At 44.8% G+C, this 16103-nt stretch overlaps 2 non-coding genes across 2 annotated transcripts; both read right to left on the reverse strand.

Moving 5' to 3' along the window:
• Positions 1 to 988: 988 nt before the first annotated feature.
• Positions 989 to 1150, reverse strand: LOC124097741 (U1 spliceosomal RNA). Its single transcript, XR_006853354.1, has one exon. It is a non-coding gene; the product is annotated as a U1 spliceosomal RNA (small nuclear RNA).
• Positions 1151 to 7653: 6503 nt separating this feature from the next.
• On the reverse strand, positions 7654 to 7815 carry LOC124097740 (U1 spliceosomal RNA). Its single transcript, XR_006853353.1, has one exon. It is a non-coding gene; the product is annotated as a U1 spliceosomal RNA (small nuclear RNA).
• Positions 7816 to 16103: the final 8288 nt, after the last annotated feature.

The following is a 16103-nucleotide window of genomic DNA, read 5'->3' on the forward strand; positions in this document are numbered from 1 at the left end:
TGGCATTTTGCCAACAGTATTGATTGACAGGCGAGGCATTACTATCCGCCTCTGCCACAACTTTGAGTTCTCGCACTATTTTGGAGTTCTCGTGGGGATTTCCGGGGATTCCCCGAGAGTTCCCATTGGTTGGGGAAGTGCAGGAGGAGGGATTTCCGGGAGAGATATTTCCGGCTGGGGGTTCCTGGACAAGCCTCCTGGCGCGATCGGGAGGATTCCCCAGGAGCTGTGTGAAGTGTTTTCCTGCAGTTTAAAAATAAAGTTTGTTCCTGCTTCAGTGGCTCGTGATTTGTGCCCAGCCAGACTGCGGCAGACTGTGGTCCTGAGTCCTGTACAAGAGCCTCTTATTTTATGCCCCTGGGAGGACAGCACAGAATTCCGACCCGGGGGGCCTCTGAAGATAGGAACAAGATCCCACGATATCAATCACGGTGGAGCTGCTGTTCCTGCACACATGGTGAGCCTGTTACTTCTACAACCGGGACCAGGGTTGATCGTTTCCGAGTCAATGCCTTCTAATAAATACTGTAGATACAGGCAGCTCTCCTACCATGGTTGCACAGCCTAAAAACTGTTGTTGGAAGGAACATTCTGTCGGATCCACGAAAGCCATTTTCCCATAGAAGCACTCATGTGAATTGGGAAAGAAGAACTGCTTCCTCTCAACACCGTGAGAGACATGGTTCAGAAAATAGCCAGCAGGACACCTGCAGCAACACACACAAAGTAGTGATAATCTCAAGCAAAAATTACAAACCCCAAAAACTCGTTTACGAAGTAACACCCTTAATGCCAGGAGACACAATGCTCTTGCGCCTCTGTTTTCACCTGCCCTGGGTACAAAATAATCACAAAAAATTGAAATCCGAGCACTGCAAAGCTACACAGCCAAAGGAGAGGGGACAGGAGTACACGCAGGTGTGGGGGATGCAGCCGTAGGGAAAGGTCAGGTACGGGTCCCTCAACTCTATTTCACTGTCGTGAAACCAGGGGAGCGCGCGAACGCAATCCCTACTATCACAAACCATGCAGCCTTGTTTCCCACATTCGGGGAAATCGCAGGGGTCAGCACCTCCCAAGTGCAATGGAGAAGCCGTGCCCTGGGAAAACCATCTACGTGATCGTGGTGTTTCCGCTGCCAGATAAGTTTGAGTGGCTCAGCTTCCCGCCCAACGCAGCCTCAAGCGCCCTCCACTGTGCACACACGGTCACTTGACTCTCACACTCCCGGGTCCTCTTAGCCCTGGCGCAGCGCATCCACCCCGCCTCGCGCAGCAGTCCTGCCTCGGCTCCCACAGCCCGGGAAAGCCTCCGCGTGCGAGCGGCAGGTGCCCACGCAGCAGCCCCTGCGCTGCCTCATCTCCATACGCCTGCCCATCTCCATACGCCTGCCCGTCTGTGACCTCACGAGCCGCGCCCCGCCCCACGGCACTGGCCACGGCTCACTTAGCTCCGCCTTCTCCTGCGTGGTCCCTGGCGCCTGCAGGAGCCCTGGCAGTGCGTGTGGAAAGTGCTGGTTCCGACCTGGTCCCCTGCCCCACGCGGCGTCGGGGCGGTGCACGGAGCCCGGGCCTGGTCTCCGGAACTGCGGGGCTCCTCACCCTGGGGCTCGTCCTTGAGCTGCTCTGCCAGCCTTGCCCTTAGGGTTCCTGTGGAAGACCAGCAGAGCCCTCCGACGGGGACCTGGGAAACAACGTAAAAAGGTCTAATGTTCTAGTTACCAGAGTGTGGATCAAAGGCTGAAGGACGAGACTGAAACAGCAGCCAAACAAGGAAATGACCAATTTGGCAAGAAACAGAAACCTACAGGTTTGAGATGTTGTACAAACACAAATGGAATTTTAAAAAAATCAAAAGAACTTTATGACAAGATGCATAGCAATCCAACTTTTGAAAACTAAAGACAAAGAAGCTACCTACAAAGAAAAACAGAAGGATAACAAATTATCTACAGGGTGAAACTAATTCAGATGACAGTGGAGTGCTCATCAGAAAACGTGGAGACAGAATTAAGTGGCACAAAGTTTCAAGAACCCAGGAAACAAGGGTCAAGCCACGCTCCTCCACAGCAACAAGCACCTTGAGCAATTGAACGGAAATCAGAAGTTGTCACATTGAGGAAACCCAAGGGAACCTGTCACCCACCCTTCTACCATAAAAGAATGGCTCCTAGGAGCTCTCTAAACAGAAAGGAAATAATAGAAGGCAATCTGAGACGTCAGAAAGAAAGGAGGAAAATAATCAACACCACATTTCCTTCTCTTGAGTTCCCTGAATTATGTTTGATGGTTTAAGAAAAATTCATACACTGTTTGGCATGGTTCTACATTTATGTCAAGGAAGTGTTTAAAATAATGAGATTTTAAACAGGGAGGGTAAAGACATATAAAAGGCATGTAAGTTTTCTGTAGCTCACTTGAACTGGTAAAATAATGACACTGATGTACTGTGTCTCTATATAGACAGAAACCTAAACCGCTATATAAACCAATCTTATCAAAAACACTATGGATACAGCAATGTGTAATTCTAAAATATATTGCAGCCCCCACAGAGAGGCAAGGAAAAGAAAATGGTCCCAGAAAACAAATGAAACTTTACAAACAGAAAGTGAACAACAAAATGGTAGACATAAGCCGGCTCATTTCATAAAGTATGTTAAATGTAAATGGTTCAAAGACTGATTAGAAGAGTGGATTAAGAGATATGAAGCAAGTATATTCTGCTTACAAAGAAACTAATGACAAATATAATGATATAGGCAGGTAGGAAAGAATGGATGGACAGAGATGTACCATGCCTGCAGACATTAAGCAAAGGAAAGCAGCACTGGATGTATTAAGATCAGATAGAGTGACCCACAGGGACATTACACAATGATAAAAGGGTCAATCCAACAAAAACCCCAACAGAGGGACTGGGCTGATGGCTCAGCAGTAGAGTGCTTACCTAGCATGTGTGAGGCACCTGGTTCAATTTTCAGCACCACGTATAAATAAATAAAAATGAAAGTCCATTAACAACTAAAAGAGTATTTTTAAAAATAACAGAAGGTATACGTGCATATGCAACAAAAATGGATGGAAATGAAGAGAGACATAGAGCATTTCACAATTACAATTAGATATTTTGTTAGGTGCAGGACAGGCTGAACTAAGTTGTCTGCAGGGCAGGCTGAGCAAACTTTAGCTGCAGGATAGCCCACGCACTTAAACCCCCCTCTGTCTGGTCCTTTATCACCTGTTTGCGTCAATTCTGAACACTCGACCCCACTCAAGGCTGAACACTCCACCCCCACCCATCTGGAAACCCACAAATGACCTCTGCCCCATCTCCCTGAAGGCAGACGATGACACTACTGTATGATCCACTCACTGTATGCCAACAAGGCAGCTTGCAGACCCAGAGACCCCATTACATTTGGGCTATAAAAACTCCCTCCTGCCTGGCCCCTCTCTTGCTCTGGCTCTTTCTATCTCTCTTGCTCTTGGTCTTGCTCTCTTGGTCTCTCTCTCTCTCTCTCTCTCTCTCTCTCTCTCTCTCTCTCTCTTTCTCTCTCTCCTCTTTTGCACTGCTGCGATAAAGATCTCTTGGTTGCTCCTAGTGTTGTGGTCACTTTCCTTTCAGACTTCAGTATCTTCAACAACATATACAAAAACCCATCAGAATCAGCAAGGATACAGGAACCCCAACAACACAATCCATCAGCAGAATTTAATTGACAATTTTAGAATCCTCTGCAGCAACAGAATGCATATTATCATGAGCTGAATTGTGCCCTCCCTCAAGCCTAGATTCACTGGTGAAGTCCTAACATCATCAGCCACTAAGGATCTGATAATTAAATAGATATCAGTACACACCAATCAGGATGTCCTCATTAAAAACAAACAACAAAAAAAACATATTAATCTTAGTGGCTCTGGAGCCTGAGACAGGAGAATTGCTAGTTCAAAGCCAGCCACTGGTCAGGCTGCAGAAAAATAACCGGGGGGTGACGAACAACTTGTGTACATTGATACAGCAGGAGTGGAAGCCTTTTATTGCAGGACAGGAGCAGTATTTATACATTCCACACAGCTTATCTAATTAGCATAAACTAGATACATCAGTCAACCAATCAGGAATCTCCACACTTAATGGCTCGCTTTTGTTACTTCTCAAACCACTCCCTCTGGCATTTTGCCAGGCACCATCCAGACTTGTTTAGGAACTCTAACATTCCCCTGGCAAAATGCCAGGTGTTATTTTGACTTGTTTACAGACTCTAACAAGCCACAGCAATGGCAAGGCACTAAGCAACTCAGTGAGACCCTGTGCCTAAATAAAATACAAAATAGGGCTGGGGATGTGGCTGAGTGGCTGAGTGCCCCTGGTTTCAATCCCCGGCACTAAAACAAACCAAACAAAATACCAAAAACCAAAATAAGCATGACACCATCAATGGCTGGCAAGAATTCAAGGAAGCCTGGATCACACCTATATTGCTGGTGTGAATGGCAAATGTTACAGCCACTCTAGGAAGTATTTTTATAGTCTGTTTTTAAAGGTAAACATGCATCTGCCATAGGACCCAGGAATTGCATTCCAGTATTTATCACAGAGAGATAAGCACTTATGTTCACACAAATACCTGTGTATTATAGTTCAGAGCAACTTTAATCTTAATATCTCCCAAAAAGAGAAAAATATGGATAACCTTTTCTAGGTGAATAGGTAGACAAATTTATCTGCAGCAAGGCAAAGTGTGCAGCTTCTGAAATACAAAAAGAACAACTTGTTGATGCAGCAACTGGAATGACTCTCCAGAGAAATTCACTAAGTGAAAAACAGTAGTTCCAAGGGCTTTCTATAGGATTCCCTTCACCTACCATTGATTAAATGAATAAGTTACAGGAATGGAAACTGATCAGTGGTAGCCAGAGGTTAAAGAGGAAAGGAGAGGCGGTCCTGAAGAGAGCCATTAAAAAGGTGATGGATTTTTGTGGTGATGAAGACTTTGTGTAACTTGGTTGTGCCAATGGCTATATCCTGGTTCTATGGTATAAGCATGTCTAACTCCCACCACACCATTTTGCAAATATTACCATGAAGTTACAATTGGAGCAAACTGGGAAAGAAGGCACAGGGGATCTCTCTCTCTCTCTCTCTCTATCTCTCTCTCTCTCTCTCTCTCTCTCTCTCTCTCTCTCTCTCTCTCCTGTCCTATTTTGTTAGAGTCTGTAAACAAGTCAAAATAACACCTGACATTTTGCCAGGGGAATGTTAGAGTTCGAGTAGAATTAATTAAAAAATAAAAAACTACCTAGACTTGGTGCTTTGTTTACAAGATTTTGAGCTGTTGATTCCAGTTTTAAATACATGAATACTTAAGTAGACTATGTCTCTTTTTGTGTATACTGGTTTGATTCTATTGATAAATTTCTATAGATTGTATTTATATTGTTAGTCCAAAATATTTAATTTCTCTTGAAATGTTATTTTGATGCATCTGTTATACTTCAATGTGGTTTTAATCACCCAATTCGGGGTCTCCAGCTGTCTTTCTGTTAGTGATTATTTGTTGAGCTCCGTTGTGTATGGTTTTTCTTCAAAAATACAAACTCATTCAAATGTTGTGAAAGCAGAAGTGAAAGGAAAGTGACCACGACACTCAGAACAACCAAGAGGTCTTTATTGTGGTGGTGTCTGATTGACAGGGGAGAGAGAGAGAGAGAGAAAGGGGGAGAGGGAGGGGGGCAGGGGTCAGATGTGGATTTCCATTTCACCAGAGGGATGGGGCCTGAGTGTTCACCCTTGAGTGGGAGCTGAGTGTTCACCCCTGAGTGGGAGCTGAGTGTTCATCCTTGAGTGGGGCTGGGTGCTCACCCTTGAGTGGGCCTGAGTGCTCAGCCTTGAGGCAAACAAGCGATAAGGACGCAGACAGACAGGGGTCCAGTGTCCAGCCCACTCTGCAGCTAACAAGAAGCCTATGCACTTTTCTTTTGTATTTCATAATTAAGGGAGAGAACTTAGCTTGGAGATTGTTTCTTTCCAGCCTAGGTTTAATGCAGGCTGCACTAGATCATCACATTTGAGTCATGCAACAAATCCACGAAGTACTTAATATTCTTTTTTCATAAGACATTTGCAAAATTGAGGCATAACACACTCATAGAGCCAGCCCACGGGCCACTGGTGGATCTAGGACCAAAAGAATGAGCTTCCCAAAGGGAGACAAAACCTAATGCTTTTGTAGTAATGTCAGTTTGTCTGACACTATCCAAGTGAGGCAGGAGAAAGGGTAAAAATGGGCAGGTAGGAGAGTTGGACTCCTTCAGGTCAGGTTTTTATTCAGCAGGGCTGAGAAACTACAGACACAAGGTAGGCTTCATGCAGGCCAGGCCTACTTCTGGGTTAGCAGAGAAAAATGAAACCAAAACAAACTAACTGGTAAGACACCTGCTGTCTGGTCCCAGACCCCCATCACAAAGGGACACAGAGTAACCTGACTGGATCAAAGAACAGGTGAGGAGGCCATGGACACGGAATGCCTTACTCAGGATTGGGTGGGGGCTAGCTCAAATAGCTCGTGTAGATTCTCATAAACCACTAGATAATAGCCATTTTCTGGTATGCCTCTCTTGGGACCCCCTCCCTTTGTGAGCTCCATCTTCTTTCTACTACTAAATAAATCCTGTTACTTTGCTGTCACCCCCCCCCCCGCCCGCCCGCCCAGTGGATTTCATTCTTCAAATTCCTAAGACTCTAGGGAACCCAATCCCACACTCTGTGCTACTCCCGCCCAGTGGCTGCATTGGAAGGCTGCTTTTGTTCAGAAGCTCCTCCATCAAGGATCTAGAGCCTTAGTAGTGAAAACAGCCTTGAGAAAAGGAAATTCCTAGACACTTTAAAACTCCAGTATTCTCAGTAAGGCGCTAAGAGTTGACCTGTCGTGGTCCAGGAATCTTATATGAGGAAGGAAACCTCCACGCTGTTGGAGAGAAGGCTTTTCATCAAACTAGATCAGTCTGTAGACCTCCAGACCTGTACTTGCAGTGTTCTGAATACTCCGCTGGTAACCCCGTGCATCTAGGTTTGGGGTGGTGGTGTTATTATTTTTTTTTTGGGGGGGGGGGATGTGGAGAGAGAGCCGCGCTCCACCTTAATCCACTTGGGTGTCTTATCAGGACAATCTGGGAGCTTGAAGGTCTTGGAATTAGTCCCAGAGGTACCAAGGGAAGGGGACCAGTGTGGTAGAGAACGCGCCTTGGAAGAGTGTCCTCCATTGGGCCAGGTAATTTCTATTCAATAGAACTACAAAAACCAATAGAAGAATGAGATCGTCAGTCACTTACGAGAGAGAACGACCAACCGACAGCAGCCAACACATACCACTGGGGATTTTCTTCAGAACAGTTGGTCAACCCAGACCCACCTTCAGTAAACGGGAGGAAAGGTGGGGTGTGTAGAAACCTGCTTGCAGAAAAGCATCTCCTTTAGTAGGAAAAACCCTTTTACAATTCAAAACTAAACGACACTCTCCTTCGCTTGCTAGAAAGCAATTTTCAACCTCGGTGTTCTAGCAAAATCTTATGAAGAACAATGGAAGTTATAATGCACACTATACAACATCTTAAGCGCCAGAGATCTGCTTTTAAGCAACAAACTTGCCAGGGAGAGCGCGAACGCAGTCCCCACTACCACAAATTATGCAGTCGAGTTTCCCACATTTGGGGAAATCGCAGGGGTCAGCCTCTCCGCAGTGCAATGGAGAAGCCTCGCCCTGGGAAAACCACCTTCCTGATCATGGTATCTCCCCTGCCAGGTAAGTATGACTCGCTCGCCTGCCCTCGCAGCACAGCCTCCCTCGCCCTCCACTGTACACACACGGTCACTGCACAGCCGCAATCCCGGGCCTCCTTCGTCCACACGCACAGCGAGTGTACCCTGCTTAGAGCCGTGCGCTTGCTCCCACAGCACAGCAAGTGGATGGCCTTTGTGCTGCAGGTGCCCGCTCAGCAGCCCCCGCGCCCCCTTATCTACATACGCCCGCCCCTGTGATGACGTCACAGAAGGAGCCCCGCCCCGGACCTGCGCCTCGCCTTCGGTCCCTCGGCCGCTCCCTGCCCTCAGCGGTCCACTCGGCCGAACCGCGCCCCCGCAGCCGCTGCGGGAAGTGCGCGGCCGCTCCCTCCTTAACTCGCGTCCCGCTGGGGGCTCGGGCGGTGCGCGGCGCCACTTCTCCCGGAACGTGGGTTCGTTGTAATAGAACTTCTCTCCCCAACCCCGACCTGCGCCCGAGGATGTGAAGGAGAAACGGCTCCCTGGCACCGCCCCTCCTCGGTGACCCTTTGTCTCTTCCCGGCGGGCCCGGGTCCGGTGGCCCAGGACCGAGGAAGTCCACTCGTGTCGGACAGGACTTCCCCTGGGCAGTGGAAACGTGGAAAGGCCAAGAAGGAAAACGAGGCGGTGCAGCAATCCCCGCTCAGCAGGGGAACTGGCCACCGAGGCAGGGACCGCGGCTTAGAGGGAGATGGGAGGCCCTCCGAGGGACCCCACAAAGGACCCCGGCACCAGCCCTGTCGGCGGACCCTCCTGCGCTGAGAAGGCGGCGGCCACCACCCCCGAGAAAGCCCGGGGCGCTCTCAGCACGACGCGTCAGCTCCGCCGGGGGAGCGCCTCGCACTCGGAGGGTGGACGGCTGGGCCTTTGCTCCGAGGACACGCTGCTTTTATTCCAGGCGGTCCAGAGCCGACCAGTGACCGCCTAGAATAAAAGCAGCCTGGCTCCCACGTGTCCCCCTGGACACCGAAGGTCGCGGTGACAGCCGCTGTGGAGGTGACTCCGGGAAATCTCACTCCGGGTCCGAGCTGGGCACAAAGCTGGACCCCTCCAGCGAGCGCTGGCGTGGAGGTCCTCGCCCGCGGTCTGCAGGCCTCTGTGCACAGCCAGCTGGGCTCCAGGGAGAGGATGTGTCCGACCACCGCAGGGTGGGAAGGCGACTTCCTTCTCGCTGGCAGAGGAGCCTGGAGCCTGGCGGACCCCATCACTGCGCAGAGCGTTCTGCAGGTGGGAGACACGTGGTTTCTACAGCTCGCAATCTGCAGCTCCCTTGAGGAGCAAGCCTACCCTACATTGAGGGGTTTCCTGCAAGCAGATCACTGCTGCGTAGAGAGGAGGACTGTACTCTCCCTTCGAAATCCCCTGCCTTAGAAAAGTGATGAAACTTAAACAAAATCATCATGTTAGTCAGCTTTTAGGATCTGTGATGGTTTCAGTCCACGGTCAGTGGATTTCTTTTTCTTTTTTTTTTATCCTGAAGAAGGCAGAAAAATTGTGCAGAAAGATGAGGCAGAGAAAAGTTGCTCACCCTCTGGAAAACAGAAACAGGAAATTGTCAAGGACATAGTCCCCAAGGGAATGCCATCAAGGACTCACTCCCTTCTACTAGGTGCCACCTTCTACAGGTTCCACCACCTCCCAATAATGCCATTGAATGATGAATCCATCAATGGGTCCATCCACTGAAGTTAGAGCCCTCGCAATGCAGTCACTTCCCCCAAATTGGTTCACCTCTGAACACCACTGCCTTGGGCGGCCAAGCCTTCAACACATGAGCCTTTGGGGACGTTCCAGATGCCAACTAACGATCGGTTTTCATCACGTCCTATGTTAGTGCGCTGTTCCACCCGCAGAGCCAGAGCTGACGCCCGGTGAGTAGGTGCAGAGGACCTTGTCGCGGCCACAGCCCACGAACTGGACACCAGAGCTCATCCTTTGACCCCTACAACAGGTCAGTGGCCTCAGAGTCCTCATTTTACATATGAGAAAACAGACAAAGACGTTAAGTAACCTATCCAGGCCACTCAGACGAGAATTCAAACTAGGAATTTGAACCTGAAGCGGCCTGCTCCAAAAGACATGTTCAGAACCACTGTGTGGATACTGCTCTGAAGAAAAGAGAAATGATCTTGAAAAGAAATGTAACTATGCATGTTATTCTGTTTGTATAAACACCAAAAGAAGAATCATAAGACAGGAATAAAAATTCCCAAATATGCTCAAGGTCCACCTTCCTCTCTGCCGTAGTCTGGCTAGGCACAAAATCACGAGCCACTCAAGCAGGAACAAACTTTATTTTTTGAAACTGCCGCCAATGTCTGTATGCCCGGGAAGATCTCTGATCCACACACGCTGCGTTCTCCTGGAACCCCCAGAGGAAGTTCCTTCCCCGGAACTCCCTCCTACTGTACTTCCCCAACCAATGGGAACTCTCCAGGAGTCCTGTAGCAGGGTGAGGTGAACATCAGGAGTCCAATATCCATATGAATGCAAATCATATCATCTCAATGGCTAGCTGGTGTCACCTTTCAACCAAAAATGCCATGCATCATATACTTGGCTGACTCTTAGCATCTCCCCCCTTCTGTTTAATTAAGCAACAAGCAATGTGGCTAGGGACCATGCCTGTTAGGTTTTTCCAATTCAACATATGGTTCTTACCTGTCATTGGAAAACTGACCTCTAGGCCTCAGCCTCCTGTCTTAAGTTGATACCACTGCAATTGGATCATACCCGTCACTGACTACAGGTCCAGCATATAGCCATACTTGTGCATAGGCCTATGCACCAGTGGGGGGGTGAGGTTCTTTGCCTCACCTCTGTTGGCACCCAAATTTGGCCTTGGTGCTGGTGGGGGGGTGAGGTTCTTTGCCTCACCTCTGTTGGCCCCCAAAATTAGACCATCACTAGTAGAAGGGAGGAGGATACAGAAATGCCACGACACCAAGTCAATTGACGGCTCCTAGGAAATATTGCATCACTGGTGACACATCAGCAAAGATACGTTAGCACTACCATAATTTGCTGCGTCAACAGATAGATCACAATGCATACAAGTGATACATAGTCCAGGCAAGTTCTGTAAGCAGTTCAAAGCAGAGGAATCTATCAATATGTCCATATCCTCCCAAAATAAATCTACTCATTGTTTGAGCATTACTTGTAGAGTTATTAATCATTGATGTATCAGTTTATACAGTTTGTTGTGAAAACTCTCGAAGAAGTTGTAGTTTGGTTTTATCTTTGTCTTCACCGGCACTGGGATGAAAATAGGAATTCTGACAATGATGCTAAAAAAAAATATTTAACGTTTCAACAGGTACTAAGAAAACAATTTTAGAACAATTTACATTATCCTGAACAGAATTATTAAATATAATGAAAAGGAAAGGTGAAAGTAAACAAACAGATCTGTTAAGGTCCTATTTGTTCATATGTTAAAACAATCCTCCACAGCTGTTTACCCAAATTAAATTAAACTATTAAAATCACGTGAATAATAAAAAAATTCGGATCCATATTCATGAGCGCTCCTCATATATGATATATGGACATACGCACATACAGACATACAACACAAAACAGAAGTGTGCACACGTAACATACAACACATAAGACAATAGTAAAGGCCTTGTGGCTTTACCTAGGTGAAATCTCCATTGCAATGTTTAAAAACTCCACAGTCAAAAAATAAAACTGATCAGAAAAACATTAACCTAGGTCTGTATGAGCTAAAAAATAAAATAGAACTTTATGATGTGGGAAAAAGCAATAATAAAATAGATATTGAAAAAAGCATCCTGGTTAATCACTGTCGCAGATGTAAGAATAGCCAAGCTGGAGTTCTGGATATCAGCTGTTATGGATTTGAGTCAAATCATCTTCCATTTGGTCTGTAGAAATTGTTTTGGTTAATCTCTCTGGAATCCAAGTCGGCTGCTGTTCTCCCTGTGGAAAAACACAAACAGAGCCCCGACTCCAGACAATCACTGGGTCAGGACCTTTCCATTGTCCTGTTAGAATATCCTTCCAAAGTACCTTAGGCTTATGTACATTTTTTGGATACAAATGTCTTTCCGCAGCACTAAGCCCTGATCAATCCAAATTTAAAAAGTTTAGAGTAAAAAGGGTTATTTTAAGTTTATCTTTGGGGGATATATACCCCTTTCCAATTCCCTCCTTTTGTTTTAATAGTTTGAGGAGCTCTTTCAACTATGCCTTGTACTTGTGGATTGTATGGAATTCCTGTTATGTGAGTAATGCCAAATGATGAGCAAAATTGTTTAAAAGAGGTAGAAGCATAACCAGGACCATTATCTGTTTTTAACTGTTTTGGAACGCCAACAGTGGAAAATTTTGTAAGCAATGAGCTATAACATCTTTAGTTTTTTCTCCGGCATGAAGGGAGCCCATCAAAAATCCGGAAGAAGTATCAACTGTAACATGCAAATATTTTAATTTTCCAAATTCTGGCAAGTGTGTGATGTCCATCAGTCCTCTAGGATTGACTCCAAGATTAACTTGTGGTAAAAATGTCACACAATTTTGACATTGCTTTATTATATGTCGGGCTTGTTCTTTAGTTATTTTAAAATGCTTTTGTGAAGTATTAGCATTGACATGGAACCTTTTATGAAAATTTATAGCTTCTTCTATTGTGGAGAAAATATGTATGTCATGTGTAGATTTATCTGCTAATTCATTGCCCAAACTAAGGGCTCCAGGCAATCCTGTATGTGCCCTGATATATCCTATAAAGAATGGATCTTTTCTGTCCCAGATTAGACTTTGTATAGTGGAAAACAAAGAGAAAACAGTAGAAGAAGGGGAAATCCTACCAGCATCTTCAAGGGATACTATAGCATGAACTACATACTGACTATCAGAAAATAAATTAAATACAGAATCGTTAAACATCATAAAAGCTTGTAAAACTGCATTAAGCTCTACCTTTTGAGCTGATTGTTTGGGTACTAAAAATGTAAAAGTTTGATCAGGGGTAACTACTGCTGCTGTACCATTATTTGACCCATCAGTGAATATATTTGGAGCATTCCTGATAGGGGTTTTTCTTGTCATCTTTGGAAAAACTACAGGATGCTTAGACCAAAAAGACAACAAAGGATTAGATGGTAAGTGATTATCAAATGAAACATTAGATTTACACATGATTATTGCCCAAGTATTTAACTCTTTAGCTAACTCATCAATTTGATCCATAGTATATGGAGTAATAATTTTATTGGGAGAAATTCCAAACACTCCCTTCGCTGCTTTTATTCCTTTGAGTATTAATTGTCCTACAGCCTCAGGATACCTAGTAAGAATAGTGTTAGGAGAATAAGATAAATGTATCCACAATAATGGACCTTCTTGCCAAAATACTCCTGTAGGAATATTTTTTGTTGGCAGTACAATAAATAATAAAGGCAAACTTATATCAATTCTACCCAAATGCATATTTTCCATATATGTTTCAATGATTTTTAATGCCTTTCTTGCTTCAGGCGTCAACATGCGGGGTGAATTTGGATCTGATGGACCTTTTAGAATATCAAATAAAGGTACCAACTCTCCTGTTGGTATGCCTAGAATAAAGCCTTATCCAATTTATGTCTCCCAATATCTTTTGAAAGTCGTTAAGTGATTTGAGTTGATCTACTTATATTTGAATTTTTGGTGGATGGACTATGCTTGAGGATAATAGAACTCCTAAATAATTAATTGGAAAATTTAATTGTACTTTATCTATTGCTATCTCTAGATTATAATTTTTTAATAAGTTTGTAAGTGTGGCATAACATTCCAGCAATGTGTTTTTATCTTTATGTGCTAATAATACATCATCCATATAGTGAAATATTTGTAGTTCAGGATTTTGATTTCTAAGTGGCTGGATTGCTTTGTTAACATAGATTTGACACATAGTTGGACTGTTAGCCATCCCTTGGGGGAGTACTTTCCATTCATATCTCTGATCAGGACCTACATGATTTAATGCAGGGATAGTAAATGCAAAACGTGGACTATCCTTGGGATGAATTGGAATAAAAAAAAAAACAATCTTTAATATCTATAGCTAAAACATGCCAGGTTTTTGGCAAAGCAGACAATTGAGGAATCCCTGATTGAGCAGGTTTCATAATAACCATCTCATTATTAATGGCTCTTAAATCTTGCAATAATCTCCATTTACCAGATTTCTTTTTGATGACAAAAATGGGAGTATTATGGGGAGATACGGAAGGTTGTATATGTCCTTCTGCTAATTGTTGTTTGACCAGATCATGGGCTACTTGTATCTTTTCTTTAGTCAGGGGCCACTGAGGAACCCACACTGGTCTTTCTGATTTCCAAGTAATTTTGATTGTCTCAGTGGCCCTTTCTGGAAATCCAACCCATGTCTGTCTGTTCCTTGATCTATTTGTATTGGTGCTGCTATACATTGTTCTTGTTCTCCTAATCTTTTTCCTTTCCTAAGACCTTGTCTAGCCCTAGTAGTGGACGCGTTATGATTGATGTTATTTGTTAATGTCAAACCTAATTGATCTAGGACATCTCGTCCCCATAAATTTATAGGAAGATGATCCAATACATATGGCTGTAGAGTTCCTTCACATCCTTCAGGATCCTTCCAATCTAATATCATTGCATTTCTATGGGGATTAGTCACCACTCCTAGGCCTCGAAGCGTTTGAGTGGCTTGTTGTAATAGCCAATGTTTTGGCCATTCTTGACGAGATATGATGCTAAGGTCAGCACCTGTGTCCAGTAGACCATTAAAGTCATGTCCTTGAATATTTAGCTTTAGCATGGGGCGAGAATCTAAATTTAAAGACAGCATAGCCCAATCTACACCTGTGGAGCCTAATCCCCTGGAACCTCTTTCTATAGTACTACTGGAAAATTTATCATGTAGGCTGGGTATTATTAATAACTGTGCTATTCTATCTCCTGGTGAAATTACTGATATACCCTTTGGAGAACTAGCTATAATTTTTATTTCACCTTCATAATCGGGATCAATTACCCCGGGACTTATCATAAGTCCTTTTAGCATAGAAGAACTGCGTCCTAACAATAAGCCTACTGTTCCTTGGGGAAGAGGTCCTTTTACTCCTGTGGGAATGATTTGAACTCCCATCTCTGGAGTTAGTACTGCTCTGGTGGAGGCACAGATGTCCAACCCTGCACTCCCTCTGGTTTGTCTGACCTCTCTGCAGCAACGATTTGCTTGGTCATAAGCCAGTTGTTTTATAAATGGCATTGCCTGTTCTGTATCTCCAAATATTCTAGAAGTTGTTTGAATAAGCCTATCTACAAATTCAGCATAAGGATCATTAGTTCCTTGTATTACCTTAGATAATTGACCTTGTAAATCTCCATGCCCCTGTAAAGTTTTCCATGCCCTAACCCCATCTACAGCAATTTGTGCGTATATGCCAGGATCATATTCAATTTGTTGTCGTTGACCCTCATAAGGTTCTTTTCCTAATAACATATCTAGATTTCTTTGAGGGTAACCGGCTGCTGCATTTTGCCTAGCTGTCTCCATGCAAAATTCCTCATTGCCAACCTTCCATAACAAATATTGTCCTCCATTTAGCACAGATCGACACATGTTAGCCCAATCTGCTGGTGTCATGTCTAAGTTGGTATTGGATTCAACCATGCTCACAGTGAAGGGTGCTTGCGGCCCATAGGTTGTTACAGCCTCCTTTAATTGCTTCACTGTTTTGAAATCTAAAGCACGGTGAATTCGTTGCCCTCCTACCTGCTCAAGTACAGGGCATGCTAATCTTTGGGGTCCTGCCTCAGGATTCCGTCCATCAACTACGGGAGTTGAGGGCCGCTCAGCTGTAGATGGAGCTGTTGGTTGAATTACGCCCTCTGGTGATAGAACGGAGTTAGTAGCAGCCTCCTGTTGTAATTCCCTGCCTGATGGTTGTTTTTCCTCTAAGCTTTCTTTCTTCAAATCTTCCTCTGTCTGACTAGCTCAAGGGACCTTCTCTTTTGCTTGACCTACCATGTTTTCTACCATAGTCTGGACCTCTAACAATTTACTTAACAGTTTTTTTGGTTTGTTTTTTACTAGTTTCGAATCTACTATAAAGGTAACGCAACCCAATAAGATAGCATAAAACTAAACCGAAAAAGAATGAAACAAAAACGGAACAAAGAATAGTTGTATCAATTTTCTCTTTCTCAGGGCCGAACAACTTCAAACCTTGAGCCAACCATTTTTCCCAGTTTGCCTGAGAAAATTCTAGGGATAGGGA

This window comes from Marmota monax, unplaced genomic scaffold, assembly GCF_021218885.2.
Source record: "Marmota monax isolate L192 unplaced genomic scaffold, Marmota_monax_Labrador192_F-V1.1 WCK01_AAM20220418_F8-fsc01408, whole genome shotgun sequence".
Lineage (NCBI taxonomy): Eukaryota > Metazoa > Chordata > Mammalia > Rodentia > Sciuridae > Marmota > Marmota monax.